The following is a 14860-nucleotide window of genomic DNA, read 5'->3' on the forward strand; positions in this document are numbered from 1 at the left end:
ACAAAATGAATGAACACATGAGTAGAAAGAAACAACTAGATGCTTTCTAATTCTGATGGCTGGAAGTCATGCAAATGTTTGGACTTAATAAACCCAATGATGCCACTTTTTACATCTATTTCAAGTTCCGTCTCTTACAGAACAAGCCAGCCATAAACTGTCTCCTCATGCTTTGAGGCTCTCTAAAAACTGAACTAGAAAACATTGCACTTTCATTATTTTGCAGTTGTAAATAAATCCTTAATTGTTTTTGAAATTTCACATGTTATTTATTTGAAATTTGAACTACTCTACATCCCATCAGGGCTTCCCTGTTGGCTTAGCAGTAAAGAATCCACCTGCAATGCAGGAGTCATAGGAGACACAGGTTCAATCCCTGGGTCGGGAAGACCCCTCGAGGAGGGCATGGTAACCTACTCCAGCGTTCTTGCTTGGAGAATCTCATGGACAGAGGAGCCTGGCAGGCTATAGTCCATAGGGTCACAAAGAGTTGGACACGACTGGAGCAACTTAGCATGCACGCATACTCAATCAACCTATATAACTCTCTTCTACCCTGAAGAAAATATGCCTTTTATTATGTTAAGATCAACAACTCCAAGTTTAATGCTATGTTGACAAAACAAAAATTAACTGCAAACTATTACACATTTATATACAGACAAAAATGGTAAATAAAATATAAACAAGTAGAATGACATTTCGTGAAGATAAAATATACCCTGACAGAGTGGCTTTGTTCTCAGAAAACAAAGATCAATTGCACAGACAAGATTAATTAATGTAATACACAAAAAAATGTCCAAGGAGAAAACACATTATTTACTTGATTGTGCTTGAAATCCCCAGGAGTTGCGAATTTGATCCCTGGTTCCTTGGAGGAAAAAATGGTAACCTACTCCAGTATTCTTGCCTGGAGAATCCCATGGACAGAGGAATCTAGCAGGCTACAGTCCATGGGGTTGCAAAGAGTTGGACATGACTGAGCAACTGAGCATAGCGCAGCATGACTTGAAATCCCATGCGAAATAATGCAACATTTTTTCTTAATAAAATCTCACAGTGAACCAAAAAAGAGAAAAATGTAGTTAACATTTCTTATTCAGTCATCAACATCGTGCCTCACCAGGAAGTCATCACAGGCATCATCTTCTGAAAGAACATGAAGGCTACCTGGACAAAACCAATAGAATCAGCTACAGCCATCTGGGGACTACAGTGATGCTGCACCAGTGCTCCTGGGGATCAATCTTGGAATCCTCTCAAGGAGGAGCCAGTGTGTCTCTGCATCTCCTGGGGAGGAGCCAACTGGGATGAGGGGAGAAAACAGGGAGGGAGGCCCCTGGTAGACAGAAAGACGAGGGGTGTCGAAGCTTCTATCTGGGAGGACGTGAAGGGAAAGGTAGTTAGGGGAAGGACCGTCAAGGTAAGGTTGGGTCTTATGTTCTAACCCTCCTCCCACCTGTGAGGTGGAAGGAGAGGATAATAAGGTGAAACGAACACCAAAGGGGGTGAGAATTCCCCTCTGGATTTCTAGGAAGAGATCCTTCTTCTCTCCTTTTCCCTCCATGGATTTCCCACTCCATGAGTGTGAAGAGCCCCCAGACACATACTCACTCCCAGTGAAACACGGACAGAACAAAGGTAAGTGCTACCCTAGTTCCCTGGGGACCATTCCCCTCACCTACCCTCTCCTGACCCTGAGGGATCTCACCTCTCAGAAATACAGGCGCTAGAAGTCTGAGGCTCACCCAGACGTGAGGACGGAGGACCTCAGATGAGAGGAGCCTCTGTGTAGACGCCTAGTGTTTCCTGGACAAGTGGGGACCAGCAAGGGGGGGGGGGGGAGCGGGGAATGCCAGCATGGGGTGAGGGGGACAATCTGCCCAGCAGGGGGCAGGGACATCCCCCCTAAAACCAGCTGGGGCACCCATGCCCCATTTCACCGTCATCACTGCCCGTTTCTTCATGTCACTGAAAACTCTGAATTGCCCCTTCAGCTTCATCTTAAGACCATCAGGAGTATGTTTTCCAAACACTCTTTTAAAATAGGACGTGTGTATTCAGAGTCTTTCCATATCCAAGAATATTTTTCTGCTGACTTCGGTCATGAAATCCAAATTTCTAAAACCGAATGTCTCCAATTAAAATCTCTTCTCACTCAGCACTCTCTGAAGCCATTATGATTTGCTTAGATTTAGTCCTTTTCAGGCTGATTTCACATTAGTGAGCTCTTTTGTTCAGCGTATTGCCAAGGCAGGACTGCTTTCCTTTGTAATATGCTGTGGTATTGCTTTCACTTTATTTTTCAGAAGAGCTTCCTCGGGTCCACATTTTGTTTTCATTCTGGTTCTCTTCAGTCCCGCCGTAACTCCTGCGCTGGGTCCTGGCTTCGAGGACGGGCACAGCTGTGCTGTTCTGTGCTGAGGGGTGTTTTCCCACCACTCACCCTGGCTCCCACGCACCACCAACGATGGAGCTAAAGCACAAGGACACCCTCCCTGGGCATTCAGTGCCGCACGCAGCCTTCTCCACAGTTCTGCAGTCCTTTACTTACAGGATCTGGGGTTCAGGTTCCTGAACTCCAGCTCATCTCCGTTTGCCTAGAGTGTAATAGAAAGAGCTTACAAATCTTGAGGCTTCTATCCTGAAAGATAACTGTTTGGCCGTCCACCTTCCAATCCCTGTAAACAGTAAAAACCAGAATACGCATTCACTTTGTCCTCAAAAATTCAGATGACATTTTTACTCTTTAAAGGTCAGTGGAAGCAGTAACTAAAATGGAGCTGGGAGTCAGCTTTTTTTACTTGTTCTCTCAAAGCAGGTAGGGAGATCATTATCCCTTCACGGTCTGTTCTTGGGCTCAGGGATTGAGGATGATTTTAATCAGAAAATTGAGCAGCCATCTCCTTACGTGTTTTCAGCCTTTTCAAGCAGCCAGAGGATGTTTTCCCCCTGCCCAGAGCTATCTGACAATCATTAAAGACCAAACCCTCCCCTTCGCTAGAAGCAGCTAAAGTATGTTACTTAAGTACTAAGCTGAATTCCATGGGCTTAAAGATCCCCGATCACCTCTTTTCCCACAGAACGCAGTTCTGTTTAACTGAATGCAGTTCAGTTAAGTTTCTTAGTCCTCTTCCTGGATCCTTCAGCTCCCCCCAAAAATAGGACTCAGATATGTTCTGTTTGTTTCTGCTCTTTCTTTCTCTTCCATCAAATTAGCGGATGCCCACAGCCTCCATTTCTTACAATGAGGTCATGGAATAGCTACTTACTTCCAACCACAAACACCTGGATAGAGGAAGATTTTTCTTTACCTATCTCATCATTAAACCATTTTTAACAATGAATCAGAAGATAATATTAGTCTTTTAGAAGATTTTTCTAGGAGTACTCTGTCTGAAACATAGCTCCCATCAGCACTTGTTTATGACGTTGGCACTTTGGGTATTTATTAAATTTGCTTAATTGTAAAGTCTTGATACTGCTTACTAAGACAATGTAATTTCATACAGGAGTATTCATGTTCTATGTTATCAAGTTCATCATTTGGCTTTATATTGTCAATTGAATAAAAGCAATATCTTAGGAGAATTTATTCATTTTCTCAAGTCAGTGACTCATATTCATGTCATTAAAATGTCTTTCTTTGCACTGTATCAAATTGTCATTTATAAAGTTTGAGGTTTTATTAGGACAGATATCTTTTGTCCTAGTTTTGGGAATAGTGTTTTAAAATGTGAGTTCAATAATTCACAAATAAATGAATGTTCAGATAGTAGTCAGGAAATGTCATGAACATTTTTCAAGTTGTTTAAATTTATTCTTGACAGTTCACGAATTAAGTTTTGCCCTTGAAATGTCTCATCTTATTTTCATATTCTGGTATGAAATATTTACCAATGTTCTACCTGGGGATATCACTTTATATTAGAAATAGAAGACAACAACAATGACATGCAACAACAACTTTATTATGACAGTGATTATATGGTGACTGTAGAAGTACATATTGTTTGCCTGAAAACTTTAGGCAGTTAAAATTGGTTACCTAGAATTCTCTAAGCTAAGCTATTGATGACTGACTGATAGTAATGCTACTTCTAAGAGAGAAAAGAACATCATTTTTATAGATTGCCTGAATGATTCACACAGGTAAGGTCACCAACTCATGAACAAAAATTTGATGAGATATCATTTATTTAAACTGTCTACTGACAAACTCTCTTAGGAGACTGCTCTTCTCTTTAGATCCATGAGTAAGTAATGACTTTTTAATTAATGGTACTCTATCAGTTCGTTTACCTGCTCTGAGGTAGATCTGATATATGCTGAAATACATGAACATGTATTTGGGTATGTATGCGCTGAGCAGGAGAATAACAAAATGCCTTCCCAAGGACACCAAGTCACGTGTCCAGCAATATGTGAAAAGTCTGAGTTACAGCAGGGTAAGTAGAATGGCTCGTTGGTCACAATAAAAGCCAGAGAAATTTTTCCCCAACCAGCACTAGCTGACAATCATTAAAGACCAAAACCTCTCCTACTCCACGAACAGCTGAAGCATAACTTAGTTATTAAGCTGAACTCCATGGACTTTTGAGCTCTAAAAGCACCACTTCATATGTTCATTCAGAAAGCATGTAAGGAAGCGCTGTCTGTACCATCACAATGCTGGGCTGGGAGTACAGGTGGTACTGGCGCACCCCTGAACTCGGAGCCTGACAGCCTGGAGGGAGAAGACCAGAGACTGTGCCCAGTCCGACACGGGGAAGAGGACCTGCAGGTCTGTGAGTACCCAGCATAGAGACTGATACCCTCTACACACTCAGAAAAGACTCCTTAGAACAATGAATGCATAGGTAAATTGCGGATATAACAGGCTCCTAGAAATCTTTAAAGTTTTAATGCAAAATTACCTAAATCAGATTGATAATGCATGCATGTACATATACATATTTTCTCTATTGGACATTTTTTCTTTAAGAATGAAAGCAACAAAAAATGTACATTATGGTTGATTGGGAAGATTTAATGAGATAAATTGATAAAAATAAGCACCATCTGTATTCTCAGACTTTGAAGCACATTAAAATTGTTGATGTATTTTCTTTGAATTTTATTATGTTGAAAACTCTTCAAACAAAGTAAGTATCACAGAATGTATTAGATTTTGATCCCTTTGTAATTAACATTATGTGATGAACAGCTCAGTATTTTTAGACATCACTTTGAGGCTCATAATAGCTCATTCTGGGTATCAGCACACCAAACTCTGTTGATGGTTTCCTTACTATAAATGATTGTTCACATTTTTGTCCCATTAGTGCTAATATGATAGATGAAAATGTGTTTCTAAATGTGTGTTTCCAGTCGTCTCCTAACTATAGTTTTGTCCTAGTTGCTGTTGTGTTCCTTTTATTACCAGTCCACCACTAAAATACTACCAAAAAATAAAAAAGAACTAAAAAAGATTAAAGATCAATATAAAAGTTTTATTCTAAGCCCATAAAAAGGACTTTATGGTGTTTCTGAAGAGCAGAACTCTACATAAAGAAAAAAAGGAAAGGATCATGGTATTTGAGCTCCCTGAAATTAAATGTTGATCAGTTTCACTAAGCTCTCTGACTGTTTTCAGTAATTGTTGGAACTAAGCAGTGTAGTTGGAGTCTTAGGAATTCGTAAAGGTAACCGTGCTCTGTCAGACCTTTGAATTGGAAGGGAGGAAAGGAGATGGAGTGACCACTAATGGCCGCTGATGACCCTAGTGCTGAGTGAACACTAGGTGCTCGCTGGGGTGACCACCTGCAGACACCCACCTTTCAGAGGACAAGCCGGGCTGTTTAGGTGATGCGAGCCAGTGGCTTCTTCACAGATAATACTGCCCTTTGCTCCTCTAGAATTCAGCTGGAGATTGAAAAATGCTGAACAATAGTTGAGATTCTATTCCTGGCAAGAAACTGATAGGTAAAGAAAACTTCATTCCCAAGGCATTTACAGACCAGAACTGCAATTTCCTAAAAACATAAACAATAGTGGAATGAGGCTGACTGTAATAAGGATTGCAATGAGACAAGCTACAGTGTAAATAGGAGAGCTTTTTTCACACTGACAAATTCAGGTAGAAATATGTGGAAAGATCATTAGACATCTATTCACCACACATCCATTGAGTGGCTATCATAGTTTCTAGATGTAAGGCACATAGAAATGAACAAAACAGATGGCTTCATCACGTAAAGCCTCAATTCCAGTAGAATAAGGCAAGCTAAAAATAAAACGGAAAAGATAGAAATATCATTTCTGGCAATGGGCAAGACCATGAAAGGCCTGATTTGAGGCACAGGATGATAAGCGTTCGGTTTAGCCAGGATTAAGCTTAAAACTTGAAAGCAAAGAATAAATGTTTAAAGGTAATGAAGAGAATTTCATATTAAAAGAGAATTGGAGAATCAATTACCTGGAACCCTAGAAACTAATCTAAAACTTCCAGTAACCACAGGACTGTTTAATAATGAAAAGAACAGGTAATTTTTGGTAAGAAAGTGTGATATTTCTGTTCACCTGCCCACAACTCCCGTTTTTCCTGCCTGTGGAAAAGGAGAGGCGTCAGCGATAGGTATGGAGGCCCACATTCCTAGTGTGGCTCCATGGTTCAGAGGCTACTGTGGACTTGGTTTTAAAAATACTGCATGTATTCTTAAAATTTTGTGTTCTGACCTTTCCAAAGTTCCCTGAGGGACAAGCACAAATGTTGACCTTATTTTTCCTCCCTGCTGCCTGGGGCTGGAGCTGTTTTCCTAAGAGTGGCACTGATGTCATCAAAACATCCTGAGATGTCCACCACCTATGCCTGTCTGGTGTAGGGACAGCAGATATGGCAGTCAGACAGACCCAGATGTGAAGAGGAGGATCAGCAAAAGACTTCTATGGGAATGAGGACTCAGAACAACCATCACATACACCAGTGAAAGCAGGAGTGCAGACTGCATGCCCAGGCCTGGATACATGCTCAGAAAAGGCAGGGGAGGACCCCGCTCGGTGCTGGAAACTGGAGGAGATGGCAAAATAGAGAGCTGCAAGCAGTTGGCCTAGTATGGAAAGATTACTCCAGCTCAGAGCAATGAGAATAAGCAGTGCTGGGGAGGATGTGGAGAAACTGAAACTCAAGGTGTTCCAGGTGGGAATGTAAGATAGTGAAGCCCATGTGGAAACAGATGGTGGTACTGCTAAGCATTAAATGTAGAATTGCCCTATGAACCAGCCATCCGCTACTAGGTACAGATCCAAAAGAAATGAAACTGGTACTCAAGCAAATACCTGTGTAGGCACATTCATAGCACTTCTGTTCACAGTACCCAAAAGGTGGAGCTGACCCAAAGGAAATGACTCATCCATCACCGGACGAGTGGATCACACACTGTAGTGTATGAATACAATGGAATATTAATCAGCCATAAAAATGAGGTATTTAAACATGCTACAATGTGATAAACCTCAAAATTATCCCCCTGAGCACTGAAACAAGGCAGACACAGAACATCACATGATTCCATTTGTACAAAATCCATACAGATTGCCGATGGGTGTTTGTGAGCCTAGGGAGGTTCGGGGGCAAATGGTGAACTAGCTGCATGTGGTGGTTGTGCAACATCATGAGTGTACTAAACGTCCCTGAATTGTTCCCTCTCAAATGGCCAGTATAATCGTATATGAATGTTATCTTGACTTTAAAATGTAAGGCAAATGAACTCAGTAAATTAGATGAATTCATGAAGGAAGAAAAAGGCAAGAAGAATATCCAGTGTCCAGTAGTCCCTGATTATTTCCTTTCAAGGACAGTTTCCCTGGTGAAAAGTCACAGGTCCCTCTGGGGAAGGATGGAGAAAGAGGGACCGTGTAAGTTTTCTCAAGGGAGCCCAGCCCCACCCTTGCACTCCAGAGGCCCTGGATCTGTAAACTGGCTCAGATCTGAGAGCTCCCTTGACTAATGGAAGGAGCATCGGTCTTTAAATCTAATCATATTGGAGAGCTAATCCCAAGCCAATAATGTGCCAGCAGACAGGACTCTGGAGGCTGAGAAGGCCCAAGAGCTGCTGTCCACGAGCTGAGACCAGGTGGTGTGGTTCTGAGCCCTGGGAGCGAGAGAGCCCAGGGTGTAGACACCAGTCTGGATCTGAAGGCCTGGGGCCAGGAGAGTGGGGACAGCCATACCCAGTTAACAGTCAGTAGAGCCCAGTCTCCCCGCCTGCACCTTTTCCTTCTATTTAGGCCCTCACTGGGCAGGACAATCTGCTTTACTCGTCCATCAATGCAGATGCCAGCCCCCATTGAGACAGCCTCCCAGACACGTCCAGAAACAATGTCTTATTATGTATGTGGTGTCCAGCAGCCCAGAAACCATCACGGTCCATGTCATAACCTTGTACTGAGGAAATCAGAATGTCACTCACTGGACAGATTTAAATGTTAAAATATGAAAGATGTATCTTGTAAACCATTATGTGAGGCAGAAAAAGATTTTACATTATTTTCTGGAAATACAGAGTTTATTTTCTAGGCTCTACAACTTCACATGAGTACAGACCACAGAAAGAATCACTTCACTGTCTTCAAACACTGCAGCAATGAGAGGTAAATAAACATTCATATACTCATTTTACTTTTTATATTTACTTTTTAAAAATCCAGAGAATTGAGACTTTTCAAAGATTGAAACTAAAGTAATCCCAGATTCATATAAAAATGCATTTTATGCCTTTTAATTAAGATGATTAATGCAATTAATAGTGATTACTTTTTCTAATGAATACTTAATTTACTCTTTGGGAAATCACTTATGACTACAATTCATTACCAAATAATTGTGTACTCTTTAGTGATTTGTGTTGTGCTGTTAATTCATAGTGATGAAGGGGATCAACATTTCTAAACTTAAATTTCTAGCCTTCTGTATAGTTTCTTTTGCTAATAAAAATTAACTTTAATCAATGTTGTTGTTGATATTGTTGGTTAGTTGCTAAGTCATGTCCGTCTCTTTGCAACCCCATGGACTGCAGCATGTCAGGCTCCTCTGTCCTCCACTATCTCCCAGAGCTTGCTCAAATTCATGTCTTGAGTCAATGATGCCATCCAACCATCTCATCTTCTGTCATCCACTTCTCCTAAATTCAATCTTTCCCAGCATCAGGGTCTTTTCCAGTGAGTTGGCTCTTTGTAACAGGTGATCAAAGCACTGGTCAGCTTCAGCATCAGTCTTTCCAGTGAATAATCAGGGTTGATTTCCTTTAGGATTGCTTGGTTTGATCTCCTTCCTATCCAAGAGATTCTCAAGTGTCTTCTCCAGCATCACAGTTCGAAAGCATGTGTCTCAATGGAACTAAATAAAAAGTCCCAAATGCTTTTTTGTACGATATACTATAGAATATATTTTGCTACATTTCATATATATATATATATAATATTATATAGCCACCTCGGAAATGTGTGCATATAAACATAATTAAATCAATTAAGGAAAAAACATGTGAAAGAAAACCACGTGAACCACTTTAGACTTAATTGTTTGTGCTCCATTCTTTTAAGATAACATGATATATTTACTGGTTGAAAATATCATGAGGTTTACTTCTTAAAATTTCATTTATAAGACTTTAGTTCTGCAAAAATGCTTTAGACAGGTTCAAAATAACATGACCAACTCACTGATATTACAGATATCATTTAGATTTCTACAAGCAGATTTGATCCATCTCCTGTCAACTAGAGTAAAGAAATAATAACTTCTTTAGGAGAAGTTGAACGCCTGGGGAGGCACCCAATGCATTTAATAAAAAGTGAACAATGGCACAAAAGATGATGAATCTTACATACTCGCTTAGCTTGGTTACAACAACAGTTTTTGTTTTTGTTTTTGTTTTTGCCCCCATATCTCTGTAATCTGTCTATTGCACATTTTATTTTCCAGGAAGAATTCTTATTGAGGATATATGTGCCTGACTGCTAAGGCAGTTAAAATAATAATTCTAAATACATATGATTCCAAAACCCATGAACAGAGCTGAAGTCAGTGAAGTGTGCATGCTCAGCTGCTCAGTCATGTCCGACTCTTTGGGACCCCATGGACTGTAGCCCACCAGGCTCCTCTGTCCATGGAATTTCCCAGACAAGAATACTGGAGTGGGTTGCCATTTTATTCTCCAGGTGATCTTCCTGACCCTGGGACTGAACCCGTGTCTTCTGCCTCCTGCATTTCAGGCAGATTCTTTACCCTCTGAGCTGTTGGGGAAGCCCCCAATGGTAAGCAAAGAGTCAATTTAATCAATGAAAGACCACCCAGGTTCCTATTATACCTTTCAAATTATGCATCAGAAAATAGAGGAGGCAAAAAAGCCCTAAACCATAATATGGAATCAAAACTGCAAGAATGGGGCTTGAGGGTCTCCAGGTAACAGCAAAATTAAAAAAAAACAACAGATGCTGAAAGATCTAAAAAGAGCAACTTTCTGATCCATGTCAGACACAAAACTCTCTCTCAGAGTCATTTCCTGGAGGATCCAAATTGCCATATGCCGCTTCTCAGGTGGGGCCATAGCGGAGCCTTCCAGGGTCCCCTCCCAGATGCATTGGGCCATAGCTTGTGAGCGGTAGGGTTTCAAAATAAGACAAGTGAACTCAACAGCAGGGGCCATTGCACATTCTTTCCCTGTGAAGGAAGTTCCCCAGTCAGAGCAGTGTTTCTTGGAGTATCCTCTTGGCAGATAAAGCATTCTGAATGTCCACAGATGGCAGTTCTGGCAGACGCATTAGAGACAAAGAAAGGAAAAATACATCTGGGAACCACGTATCTTTCCATGAGAAGATTGCTGTTCCCTGGAGGATGGCGGTTATCCAGTGTGTGGAATACCCCCTAACCTCCAGCGCGACCACTTAAAAGCTGGGACTTTGGGAGATAATTAGGGTTAAATAAGGTTCCAATCATACAGGACCCACACCCTCACGAGAACAGACAACAGAGATCCTTCCTTTGGGGTGTTTATAAAGAAAAGGCCATGTGAGGACACAGGAAGAAGACACGAGAGATGCAGGCTCGATCCCTGGATTGGGAAGGTCCCAGGAGGAAGTGGCAGTCCACTCCAGCATTCTTGCCTGGAGAATCCCGTGGACAGGGGAGCCCGTGTGCCAGTCGCTCGGCTGGGTCCAACTCTGCCACCCCAAAGACTGTAGCCCACCGGGCTCCTCTGTCCACAGATTCTCCAGGCAAGAATACTGGAATGGACTGCCATTTCCTTCTCCAGGGAATCTTCCTGACCTAGGGATCAAACCCATGTCTCTCGTGTCTCCTGAATTCTCGGGCAGATTCTTTACTATCTGAGCCACCAGGGAAGACCCACATAATCTCAAAATTGACTAAAAATACCACTTCTTGCTTTATTACTAGAATTTAGTGAGATAACAGCTAATAAAGATCTACATGTACCTTGCTTTCAATGAATGTTAGTTTTTACTTCTATTTTTTCCTCCCACCTCTCTAATATTTACTGCACTTAAATGAGAAACAACCAGAAGTATTTTATATTGTTTGATGATGTTAATATCATATAACTTTTACATCATGAAGATAGCTTAGACAAAAGAGTCTGTTTCCTTATGGATTACATATTCCATCAAAGTAAATGAGCCTGAGAATATCTCCTTATACAAGATTATTGAGTTTTAAGTGGAAATTACAGAGCATAGCTGACATGTACCATGCATAATTTATAATTCAAAGGAAACATCAATACAAATGGAATTCTCTAATGTACAAGAAATGATTTGGCTTCTTTTTTCTTTTCACTAACTAAGAAAATTCCTGAGATGATCAACAGATAAGCAGAAAAGGTGATGGTATGAAATGATTTAGCATCACAAATGAGGTAAGATTTTCTAATTTAATCTTTATTTTATTTTGGAGTATAGTCTGACACTCATTAAGGAAATATTTTCCTTAGGATCAGATTGTCTCTTTCAGTTTTGCTTCAGTTCCTTATTTCAGCATTGATTTGTCCCATTTCTCAGTGACCTTCTATAGATGCCATGCAAGTTCATGGTGATTTCATTCGTGCCGTGTGCACGTGACTCTAAGTGTCCTTGGAGAAACAGCTTTATTTTCCTTGGGAATTTAAAGAACAACAACTACTACACATTAGTATTGAAAAATAATTTTAAAGGCATAGACTTGTTCTGGAAAAGAACTCACAGAGAGGAAAAATCGCTTCCTTCCACCACTTCTTTTCAAATAATTTCATGAAAGACCTATATTTATACTGAAAAGAATTTAAAACATTTTAAGATGTTATAATTCTCTGCTATCTGTTTCTACTAATTGGCTGCTAAATAATAACAGAATCCCAGGGGTGGGGGAGCCTGGTGGGCTGCCGTCTATGGGGTCGCACAGAGTCAGACACAACTGAGGCAACTTAGCAGTAGCAGTAGCACCATAAAGCTATTTTCTATCCTACTATTCTTAGATAAAATACAGTGTTCTTTGTTCTATGTTTACTGTTCTTATTAGACAATTTTCAAAATGTAAAAAGCGGTATCAACTATTTACAAAATTATCTCAAGTGATTACTTACATTACAGGGATCCCTAGTTTTGTGTTGTGCTAACCACAGCATTTCAGAGGAAGAGGAAACACTGCTTTTGAGTTTCTTTCCCTCAGAAGTCAGAGTACGTCGCTGAGAAATTCTGCCCCGAAAGGTCTGTGGACCTGCCGTGTGCTTATAGGTCCTCCCATCTTTTTCTCTTACGCTCCCTCATACGGGTGTGTTACATCTGTGACACAGGCGTTACCAGGCCTGTTATATTCCAGATAGAAATGTTGTGAAGCGACTGTCGGACCACACGGCAATTTTCTATCCACCTCTCCGCAGTACCATGTGTGATGTCAGCATGAAGAGCCCCAAGTTAACGCTCCTTATAGCGTTAGGCTTAGTTACTGGAGTTAACCGCCAGTCTGGGCTCATTGCTGTGTAGCTGATGGACCAATTTACACTTATCCTTGTCATCAGGCTTCTGATTCAGTTAATTTGTGTTGCCTGAGGGGTCGCAAGGCTTTGACTGCTGCCTCTTCCAAAGGTCCCTCTGCACAGACCAAACCTCGAGGAGCCTCCATGGTGGGGAGGAATGTAGGCTCATCATGGCTCCCCCCTTACTCACTGATTTCACCCCTAGATTATAGAAACAATGACAGTGCCCACTGTGATCTCAGACCTCTGCCTTTACTTTTAGTTTTTTTAATTTAATTTTTAATTTTACATTGGCGTATAGGGGATTTACAATGCTGTGTTACTTCAGATGTACAGCACAGAGATTCATTTCTACATATACATATATTCATTCTTTTCCAGATGCTTTTCCCATAGCGGTTATCACAGAATATTTTAAAGCATAATGAGTAAATACCGTCAAAATGTCATGAAAATGACATTTTAAAATATCTGGTATTAGAATAGATCCCTCTTAAATGGTTTCACATCAGTGCTCAGCTTAGACTCACCTGGAGATGTTGGAAAGCAAGGTTATTACTTTTCCTTCCTTCAAAATGGAAATCAACAGCCGCTGAGATGGAACTGGCTGTACATTCAGTTCTTGACTGCATAACAATATCTATTAACCATGTGAATGAGCAGAACACATACCAAATTACATGGCAACAGAGATTCAAGGAGAAATAGACCAAAGATTCAAGGTAAAATACATTGTGAAGCCTCATGAGTATGGCTTTTATATTCTAGAGCCAGCAGCATACGATTCTACAGCTGCCTAAAATCATATTAAACAAAGAAACTATACTGTATTTATCACACAAGAATGCAAATGAACTGCTGAAAATAACCCCGTGTCTAACACACTGAGTCATGTCCTACTGAGGAAAAGCAACCTTTTTACTATTAGTCTGGTTTTCTTTGCAAAGCAGTACTGTACAGTTCAAGGTGAATAACATACACAGTGAAGCAACTGGTCCAAATAGAATCAAAACAAATTTGACTAAAAATGTCATCAATATATTTTTCCATCTATCCTTATTGTACTAGTTGCTCAGCCTTGTCCGACTTTGTGACTCTGCAGACTGTAGCCTGTCAGGCTCCGCTGTCCATGGGATTTCCCAAACAAGAATACGGAAGGTAGACATTTCCTCCTCCAGGGGCTCTTCCTGACCCAGGGATTGAACTTGGGTCTCTCACATTGCAGGCAGATTCTTTACCATCTGAGCCAGCAGGGAAGCTTCTCAGAACTCTCCTAGGTAAGATTAATTCTGATCCACGGGGAGCAGGGAAGGCGGGGAGCCAACATTCGAACAAAACTCCTTAAAGCCAATTCTGAAACACTAGCAGGTTCGTTTTGGGCTTGGCCGTCAGCAGTCAGGGTCCTCACCAGCCTTCTGCCAAATGTAGTGATCTCCTTTTCCACTTGCATGGTTTGTGGGGAGGTTTCTTCACATCTCAAAGACATGAAACCCTTCTACCCACACCCAGCAACACTGTACACACCAACATTCACACCTGAACTTTAAGGTGACAGCCCACAGCTTATATGGAGCCTTTACAGATGTTCAGTATTTTTTTTTAACTCATCTGCTTATCAAATTTTTGTGAATTATTTAGTTGAAAACAATCGGACAGCTGTCAGTTCTGCTTTGACAAGACCGTATGTTTCACAAATCGAATTCTTATACCTTTCTCTGCTCTTCAGTGATTTGTCGTGTAAGTGCTAGCCCCTTTTATATTTCACTTTCAAATTCTTTAAAAATAAAATTATTGCCCTTCATAATACCTGATCCTTGAAAAGAGAAATAGCGTTTTGAGCTAATCCT

This window comes from Ovis canadensis, chromosome 9, assembly GCF_042477335.2.
Source record: "Ovis canadensis isolate MfBH-ARS-UI-01 breed Bighorn chromosome 9, ARS-UI_OviCan_v2, whole genome shotgun sequence".
NCBI classification, from domain to species: domain Eukaryota; kingdom Metazoa; phylum Chordata; class Mammalia; order Artiodactyla; family Bovidae; genus Ovis; species Ovis canadensis.